This window comes from Crocodylus porosus, unplaced genomic scaffold, assembly GCF_001723895.1.
Source record: "Crocodylus porosus isolate Cpor-Errol unplaced genomic scaffold, CroPor_comp1, whole genome shotgun sequence".
Taxonomy (NCBI): Eukaryota; Metazoa; Chordata; order Crocodylia; family Crocodylidae; genus Crocodylus; species Crocodylus porosus.
In genome coordinates, this window is record NW_017728917.1 from 9,094,472 (window position 1) to 9,104,365 (window position 9,894).

Here is a 9,894-nt window from a genome sequence, read left to right on the forward strand (position 1 = left end):
CCAACACAGTCTTTTCCCTTCAGGTTCTTGGGCTGCCCCTCTGCCAAGTTTCTGAGATATTTCCCATACTAAGAAGAGCCTAGGTAGTTAATGCCTGCTCATGACCTTTCTTCTTCAGCCTTCTCACCAGAAGGAAAAGGTAATGGGATGTGTTTCTTGCCTTTAGATAACTCATCTTTACACAATGCGCACCTTAAAACACACAATCATAGGCCCAAACCTCAGCATGAATGGTAGGAACACTGTTCCTAAATCATCACCAACTGATGCCTATTCATGTTGTACTGCTGTTGCCTGATGGGATACCAAAGCAGCTCTCCTACAGATAGTTATTATCTTTTTTTCCAAGAAAGCTGGGAAAGGTTAAGTAGTTTTGCATTTGGGTCAGAAAGTCATTTGACAGCCTCAGAGCAGTCCTTTTCCTTGTGACAGAAAAGGCATCGCAAAAGCAATCTTCCAGATGCCCAGGACACACCACGCAAAGCATCGAAAATAAGGACCCAACTTTGAAGCACAATTTGGTGCTTCACTAGGAACCACAAAGTTACTGCAGCCCAAGGGTGATGGTAACCTATGCTGTTGCGGTGGCAGGGTGTTGTATTCAGCACCGCTCTCAGTTCCATGTAAGGGAATGTCTTAATGTCTAATTAAAGTTCAGGTTAATAACCCATGCATGTATGAGCGGGGCCAGGCTACTATCAGCAAGGATAAGCAGCAACTTCCTATCCAGTTGGAGGTTGTCACTCAACATCATTGCTATGTAAGCATGTTGTATCCCAAGGTGTGTAGCACCCCTAACCAGTGAAAGATCGGTTGGGGGAGGGGGGCAATGGCTCCCGGGTGCCAGCCGGGGGGGGGGTGCCCCCTTCAAAGTTCTTATCACGTGATGTCACTTTAAGTATTGCTACAAGCAGGATGGGAGGCGGGGGAAGCACAAATGTAATCACTGGCCCCCAGGCGCCAGGGACCCACAGTACATCACTGCCCTTAACGGCTGATTTTTCTTGCCCATACGTGGTCAAACTTCACCTGGGAGAGAAGATCGCTTCACTGCTTTTTATAGATTAAAGAACTAGGGCGATGCAAAGTTTGATCTGTTGAGAGCTCCTAAGCAATTTGTTTGCTGTAAAGCGAGTCTGCAGCTAAAACCACTGCTGGCAAAAATGTTTCTTGGAGTATTCATGGTTGGCTTGCTTCTGCTCCCAGAGAGGTAAAAAATGAAGCGACTTTCACAGTAGCCAGCCTATTGCCCTGGTCTGGCCAAGTACTCAGGCCCCCTAAGTACTTTGGCCAGGAGGTATCTGGGGTGTGATTGTTGAATGAGAGATAGCAGGGAGGGTTATCATCAGGCTAGATTGATCTAGTTCAACACTCTTCTGCTAAAATCTACTTTTGCCCCCTGTCAGGGATAATACTGAGCTCGATGGCACGGCACTTATGGTCTTACTCTCAGCAGCTCACTGCTGGGAACAGTAACCACAGTCAGATCTTACTAAACTAGAAAAGATATGGCCCGCTATCTCAGGGCCTTTCTCGCAGCCACATTCACTCTCAGGGATGGCCAGCTACGAAACCACTCAGCTCTTCCCTGTCTTATAGTTGGCAATGGGATAAATGTAGTGATCGATACGTTAATGTTCTCTGGATTTTTCCCATTGCAAAAAAAAAGGTGGGGGGGAGTGAGGGGAGGCACATCTGCTATGAAGGTAAGCAGGCACAATTATGCTAGAGCTAATGGAGTGATTCCTGCTTAAACCAGTGGTGTCTTTTTGGGGGAATTAGAGGCAAGAATTTCAACCTGCCCAAAGCAGATGGCATCTTTGCCGAGTGAGCTAATTCTTCGTGAATCAGCCTCCCTGGCATTACCTTCCTTATGCAGGCTCAGAGTACTGGCTGGGCTATGGCGGGACGTTCTCCCATGGCAGGGGAAATGCATGTTTTACAGTTTGCTTACCTTGGCACTTCAAACATTGTTTCCCCAGCACTCTGCAGGTGTAATTAAATGACATGCCAGATGCTGTTGTGTGTTATACTACACCACTTCTCAGCTGGGCGTTCAAAGGGCTGAATGGAGTCATAAGACAGCTCTCCTACAGATAGTTATTATCTTTTTTCAGTAAAGAACAGGAAAGATTGAGTAGCATGTCAGTAAACCTATAATTTCCTAGCCTTTTGGCTACCTCTGTACTTCTGATTCACCAGTGATGTGAAGTTTTGTTTTACTTCTCTCCTGTCTATCGTGGCATTATTCCAGGAATTCAGCAGTTCCTTGTGTCACATCCATATTCACGGTGTGGGATGTTCTGATTTCCTCTTTGTGCCTCAAACTTGGCGTTCTGGGCTTTTAAAAGTAGACTTGCAGCTTGGTGCAGCCTTATAAAAATAGCACAGCTTTCTGGGAGTTGCAGTTTTCGGAGAAATGAATGGGCAGTGTCAGGGAAGAGTGATTTCTTTTGGGGACGCGCTAGCAGGACACAAGAAGCAGACTAAGGAAGAGGTATGGCGTGTTTGGGGCTTCCGAGGAGGCAGCAGAAGTGACTTCTGCAAAGTAAACAAGATATAGATGGGCACATCTCTGGGACTAGCGTTACCAGTAATGACTAGTAATAACTGGGGGCTGTCTGTCTGCTGTGGTCCATGCTGTGCTTGATGCAGGTTAAGCTGTAGACATTCGTTCTTTTAGTCCTGGTGCAGAAAACAGCTATCACAACAACAGGGCAGGAGCTGTTCAGGGCAGGAGTTTGGTTCATTATAAATTATCTGGATGGATGCCTGCGTCACCCCTGAAAGGATCTCAAGGCACCCCAGGGTGTTGCAACACCCTGGTTGAGAATCACTGCTTGGCTGGCTTCTTGGGTGTTTGTGCACAGACCCCTGAATTTTCATCCCGCTTCCTATCTAAGTCTGTCTTGTGGCTTCCTCCCTCCTTTAGTTTTTTTCTGCAACCTGTCAAAGAGGAGAAACTTCTGCAAAAAGAAGCATGCAACAGCAGGAAACGTCAGCATATTATTAAGTAAAATTGTGCCATGCAATCCTTTCACAAAAGAAGCATGTCCATAATTAAAGTGGAACATTTCCTATCCCTGGAACAGAAAAGAAAAAAAGCGAAAGCTTTCATCCAAATCTACTGTCAATAAATGTGATCGCTCCCAGTGACATTTGTGTTTCTAATTTGGGATGACTTAGTTATATATATAAAAAAAAAATTGCAGCTGAGATTTAATTTTATATATTTTGCAGGCTGTCTGTCCTCTTAAACTTCTGCTCTCTAGCTGGTGCTACCTATTCCCACTTGATACATGCCTATCACTCTGAGTGGGCACGCTTTCACCCTAACAGATGGGCATGAGCATATGCATGCTAGGGAAACCGCTATGTGCGTCAAGTTTATTAGAAGACGGCTTGTCACGGAAGAACATTGAAAAGGTCAGTCCATATAGATCAGCTACACATGTTGAACAGGAAGGAATCATGACAATTAGAGATGGAAAACACTAATGTCCCCTTCATTGTCATGTCTTGTGTTTTTTCCCAGTCTTGCAAGCAAGACTTGCACTTCAGAGTCCGTTTCAGAGTTTAATAACTCTTAATAGCTGGCACCTAGGGCCATGGGAGATTTGCTTTTCCCTTACATTTGAAGGATTTGTTCTAACAAGCCTGTTTAATATCCTACATATGCATGTGCACCTCTAGTCATTAGAATTTGCAGGTGGCATGGAAGTCTCCTTTATTACCGTCTTTATTGCCATCTTTGTATTGCAAAGATATGCCGACTGAACCCCCGTGATGATAGGTATTCTGCATACAGTGAAAGATGCAGTCACTGCCCTGCCCTAAGAGTTTCTAGTCTAAACACAAGAGAGAAAAGGGAAATCGTATCATCTCTCTTCCACAGGTGGGGAGCCACGGCACAGAAAGAGTAAGTGCCTTCCCAGGTTCACAAAGAAATCTAGAGAGAGCCAGGCCTGTTGAGACCCAATCTAGCGTCTTAAAAATCCACCTTGGGGGGTTTTTTCCCCACGGCTAGTTCAGTTATCCCTGCGACTGTCCTGTAAAACTTCCGCTCCTACCCTCTTCCAGCCTAATTCCTTTCCATTTGTGTCCTAATACACTCCAAGCACCGTTCCCTTCACCTTTTTGTCACTTACCCAAGGTACTCTATTTAGCTTCCTCAATGATTCAGTATAAATCAGTCCCGACCCCTTTCTCCACAATCACTTCTATTATTCTTCTCTGAACTCTTTCCAAGGTTCCTGCATCCCTCTGGTAATGACCATCCGGAGCTGGAAGCAGCACCGGTGCTTCTCATTGGGTGTCCTGTAATTCCTTTGATCAGGTTTTTATTTCTAAATCAAGATTAAAATGTTCTACTGGGAGAGAAAAATTCTCCACTGGGGCTACTTGGGCATCTCAGGACAAACTCTGTTGCAGCCGTTCCACGACGCTACTTGAATGCTACAGGTCGTCGCTGAAACAAGGTCTACAACAAAGGCTGCTCTTCCATAGCAGTCCAATGACTGATAAGCAGAAAATGGAGCATAGTCAAATCATCCTAGATCCGTCATGAAAAGATTTCCTAATACTTCAGAAATGATGAGAGAAACAATCTATTGATATTCTATAATGAGCATAAATGCCCTTTATAAATTGTTTCCTTTTTATTGACTGTAAAGCAAATGTAACCATGAACGCTGTACGTTAATACATTTTATACCTGCTAATGGTTTGATAGCCTCATATATCCAGTATCGCTGAGAATAATCATTAGATTGTAAGGAGTGGAAAATATGTTTTATCACTTGAAAATGGAATTCCTTCTTGAAAGGTAAAACCAGAGGTAGATCATTGATTTGAAAGGTCAGGGTTAAAAAGCTTATTAACGACTGGGTTAAGCTCTAGTAAAACTCTTTGTTTTACTCAGCTGCATGAAGCATTTAGCTAAGTGAGACTCTTCATTAGGACATTAGTGCTTTTTCCCTAGCTGTGTAAGGCAAAATCAGTAATTTCCAGCTTATGCTCAAGAAAGTGCATTGCAAATAGCAAGTATTTATCAAAATAACAATGACTGAAAAGTATCCATGGGAAAGATATAAAATGAACACTGCAGAGAAAAGGCGCAAGCAAGCAATGCATAGTGCAGGTCATTCATTCCTTCCTCTCCAGTGTCCTTTGTTTCAAGAGATGTGACTTATTTTAGCCTCAAAGTTGCCCAGATTCCAAACATATTTTTGTACCCCTGTATTTAAAAGGGCAGAAAATATTTGGAAATTATTTTAGAGGAGAAACACTCAATCAGTCATGAAGCTGAAGTTGCAGCAAGACAGGATGGATTCCACTGCACTGCTGACTTTCTGTTTTTATGCCCTTGTTTGACGTACTTGGTATGCCTTTGGGCCTTAATGAGATGGCAAGCTAGTATCTCTCTCAGGTGTTCAGAGGGCTCCTACGTGAGCACTTTAAAATCATTTATTTGTTTCCTTTGGGAAGTCACAAAGTAGTACTAGGCCTATTTTACAGATGAGAAAGTGCAACCCAGAGAGGCCAAGGGCCACATCCAAGTTGTTTCTCTTTGGTGCGTCCCTGTAGGCTTCATATTGACACCTTGCCCCATCTATCAATAAGGCTAGGTACTTACAGACAAGGGAGAGGGCCAGGCACCTCCAAGGGCAACCCAGATAGCTTAAACTGAGCAGGGAGGTACCTATAGTGAGCCAAGAGGAAATGTTAAGCCTCTGAGCAGCGGTTCATGCTGGACCAATCTTCCTCTTGGTAACAGTTTGCAGTGAGATACAGGCCAAGCACACACTGATAGAAGAAGTACAAGGAATGACCCTATGAAGCACTTTGTAAACGTGGAAACTTTCTCAAGGAATCAGAAATATTTTCATTCCTCAAGCATGACTGAGCTTCAATTACCCCAGAGCTATGAGCCTGGCGATGTTAAACTGGGAAAGAAATCTTCCCAACCAAGGGATGCATATTATCAGTGAGAGCTGAACACCAAGAGTGACTTCCCCCCCCTCCATGGTCTCAAGAACAAATACTTCACTAAAAAAATGCTTAACAAACAGAACATTAACATGAAAGCTTAAGCTTAAAAAAAACCTGGTCACCTGATGGTGATTTTGGTCTTGACATTGTGTCAAGAGCTAAGACTTTCTTCCTTCTGTTTTTTTTTCTTTCTTGGCTATTTTCTCTGGGGTGCACTGCATTAGCTCTGGATCCGGTCAACCATGTCTTCCATTGCCCTCCACCGCCCATCTCTGTTGACCACCTCTTTTCATTTCCACAATGGAGTTAGCATGAATCCCACAATCCTGAGACCATCTTCATATTTTTAACTGGGAGACCTAAATTGAACTGAGGGCATAAGGAAAGGACTTTTAATAGATGCCTATGTCACTGGCATCGCATAACATAAGGAATACTTCCGGGGACTTTGGTTTGTGTTTTGGCTGAAAAGTAGTAATGTGAAGACAACTCCAGCTGGTTTACTGTTGTGTTGCTACAGTGCGCCCCTGAGGAGTGCTCAGAAGTGATATGGGCAAAAAAGAAATGAGAAGATTGACCTTCTAAATTTAGCCTTGAAATGGAGCCAATATTTTTAATCTCCTGCTACTATCCAATTGTTAGGAAAATCTTCTGCAGTTGCTCACAAGAGATGATGAATGTCAAAAAACAGCTTAATTTTCCTCCATTATTTTCCTACAGTAGGGCATCCCTGCTTTGTTAATAATGTGTGGTACAAGTGAGTAAAGTATAGCTCTCTAGTCTTATTGATTTTTCTCTGTGATGGCCAACACAGCGCTACTGTTATGATCCCAGCCAACTCCTTCTATCTAGGGGGCTGATTTGCTCAGTGCACAGAATTTCTTCTTTAAAGTATAGCACTTGCCTATAAGAAGTGGATCCAGACACAATAAGCACTTCGCTCCATAATGGTAGAGTTCTCCCCACTCAAAACAGTGCTGCTAATTAAAAAACTCGTGCTTTGGATGTTGTCTTAACATTTCTTAACACTGCTCACGTCAGCTACTGAAGCTCTCATGAGACAGCATACGGTACGATTGCAAAAAACTCAGCCTCAGTCTAACATTTCTCCCATCCAAGGCAAAGGTAGATGAAAACCCTACCCTGAGAGCATCAGTTATTTAGTTAAAAAAAAGCTTCTGGGTTTTGGAGGAGAGAGCGAAAAGCTTCTGGGTTTTGGAGGAGAGGTCATCTCCAGTCTCTTCCCCAGTGGAGCTGGAAACATCAACCTGTCTCCTCGTAGCTCTCTTTCCAGTTTCTAAGGGCGCTGGCTGTGAAAGACCACACAGCTTGTCCTGCTCATTTACAGATGGGATCAAACCGCATAAAGTGGTTCATAGAATCAATAAATTAGTAAAAGATTAGAAATAACATCATGGGTCGATAAATTCTTGCTCTAGCGCCTGTCATTGAAGCGGCAGCGTAACGTGGGGTGGGTGAGAGAGGGGCATGTGCTAGAAGGAGGGAGAAGAAGCATCTCACACTGGCTACCGCCTGCCTTGCTCTGTCTGGACTCTCCGGCTGCACAAAGCCGCTAACCCAGGCAATGTGTGGCACACAGCGCAAGGTGTTCTGGGAATCGTGGTTTTGTAGAGCGGCAGTGGCGTTCACTGCTGCTGTGCACCGGGCAAGAACTGACTCCGTTTTTTGCTGTCAAAATCAGCCTTTTCTTTACCCTCTGGACATGGGTGTCAGTGGCAAAAAATGAGGTGAAAGTCCCTCCCTCTGTCACCCGCCTTCAGCAGCAGCCAACTGCATTGCTGCTCTGAAGAGCAATGTTTCCCAGAACACCTTGAGGCTGCAGCTTGCAAGTCGCAAGGTATGGAGGGAGAGGGGACACGTGAGAGGGGTCTACCCAGGGCATGTTTTTTCCAGGCGCCACCTGTGCATTGAAGAGATGAATTTGTCCAGTGCTTTGGGGAGCGCCGTTCAGGAAGGGTAACCAAGGGCCAACCCGTTTGGAGGAGGACGTGTGGGTCTTGCTCCAGTCACCCTCTACATATAAGCACTGGCTAGCAGGCAGCTGCACTGATGGCTTCACCAGGGAGTCTGAACATGCAACAGGCACGAAGACCACGTTTCTTTTTCATCCCAAGAAGCAGCTGCATTAGCTCCTGGCTGTGGTGTGTTGTCAGAGCAAGGCGGGAGGAGACCATCCAGGGAGAAGTCCACGCAGTATCTACTTTGCAGACCTCTTTCTCCATAGGGTTACAGCTGGCAGCCTTTTTTAGAGACTAACATGCTGCCAAGGGAAAAACAACCACATCTCTGATGAAACACCACAAGTGTCTAGCTCAGGGCCCTTTTTTGTAAACTCAGCTGGGCACCCTTTTTTGGGTCCCTTTCCTTTTTCATGTTTGTTAGGTGTCTTCTTTCCCCAGATTTGATCTGAAGCCCTTTGCAATTGCTGGGAAAACCTGATCTGTTTATCAGGTCCTTAATGTCTGCCTGTAGCAGGGTTCTCAGCCTGGGCACAAGAGCACCTTGGGCTGCCTCGAGATCTTTTCCAGGGTGCCATGCACTGTTAACACAGTTAGGCGTGCAAAAGATGACTCGCAAGATAAACCTAGAAAGTTCACAGTGTTAAAAGCCATTCTACCCTGACGTTGCCCGAGTTGTTTCCAAAAGAAGAATTGCTCTAGTATTTTTTTGTAGTCAAAAAATACGTGAAAACTAAGAGGTGGCATTTTCCAAGGTGTGCCTCAAGCCAAGCCAAGGGTGCCTTGAGTCTAAAACGGTATCTTCCACCAGTGGCAAATGAGAACAGAAAGCTCTGTCAAACACTATGAAGAAATCCCCCTTTTCATTTTGGAAGTCAAGCACATTAACAATACAAAATATAATACCAATAGCATGTGCTTGGCGAAGTGTAATTGCTCTGGGATACTCAATCCCTTTCATATAAAACAACCATACCAACCCAACTATCAGAACAACTTTAATATTTTACAGTGAAATTAAAGCTCAGATTAAAACAGATGGTTCTAACATTTCATTACAAGCTGTTGCTCTGCTTTGCTGACCATTGGCTGGCATGCATAAACATATAAAAAGACAAAGGAGCCCATGGATAAAAACCATACTCTCCTAGCTTTTCATTCATGGTTACAGTGTGGTTATGAAAGTTATGGATCCAGGCAGAGTCTTTAAAGGTGCTGAATTCAATTTACTTTTACCAGTGAAAGAAAGAGGTCGGAGAAAGTGCAGAACGGGTGGGAAGGATAGAGAGGTTTTCCCTCAGTCTCCTGCCAAACACTTTCGATTCGCAGGCTTGAAGGGTCTAGGCCAGGGCCTGTCTGGTCTGAATTACAGCAATGAATGTTCAGTATCAACTCACCGGTATCAGTGGGATTACTCCACACTTTCACTGTCATAGCTGGGATCAGAAGCGCGTCTGTCATGTTGAATGCTATTAAAGAAAAAAACTCCCGAGCTACTACAGGGATATAAGCTCCATTTCTGCCCGTGCTACTGACCTTCTGGGTGACCTACACCAAGACTGTCTAGTGATCCCCATCTTGGGATGCCACCATTTTGGGTGCCTTATTTGCAAAACTTTTAAGGGTCAAACTTGTGCATTGTCTAGTTTGCTCATCTGCCCACAAGAAATGCTTATTGTGCATGGAACAAAGAGGCTTAAATTAAGATCCTTGGCTAAAAAAGGCAAAGTATTAGTACTAATAAAGAACCATGGTTGACTATTGCCACAATATGGGGTGTTTTTGCAACCTTAGCTGGTAGAGACCAATGATTTATGTTATGTTAAACCTTCCAGGAAAAATAGTCCTATTATATTCAGTATACTCGTCAGCTGCTAGATAGTGTTCCCTGTGTACAAAGTGTTAGTAGGTTAAGCAGCCCTTG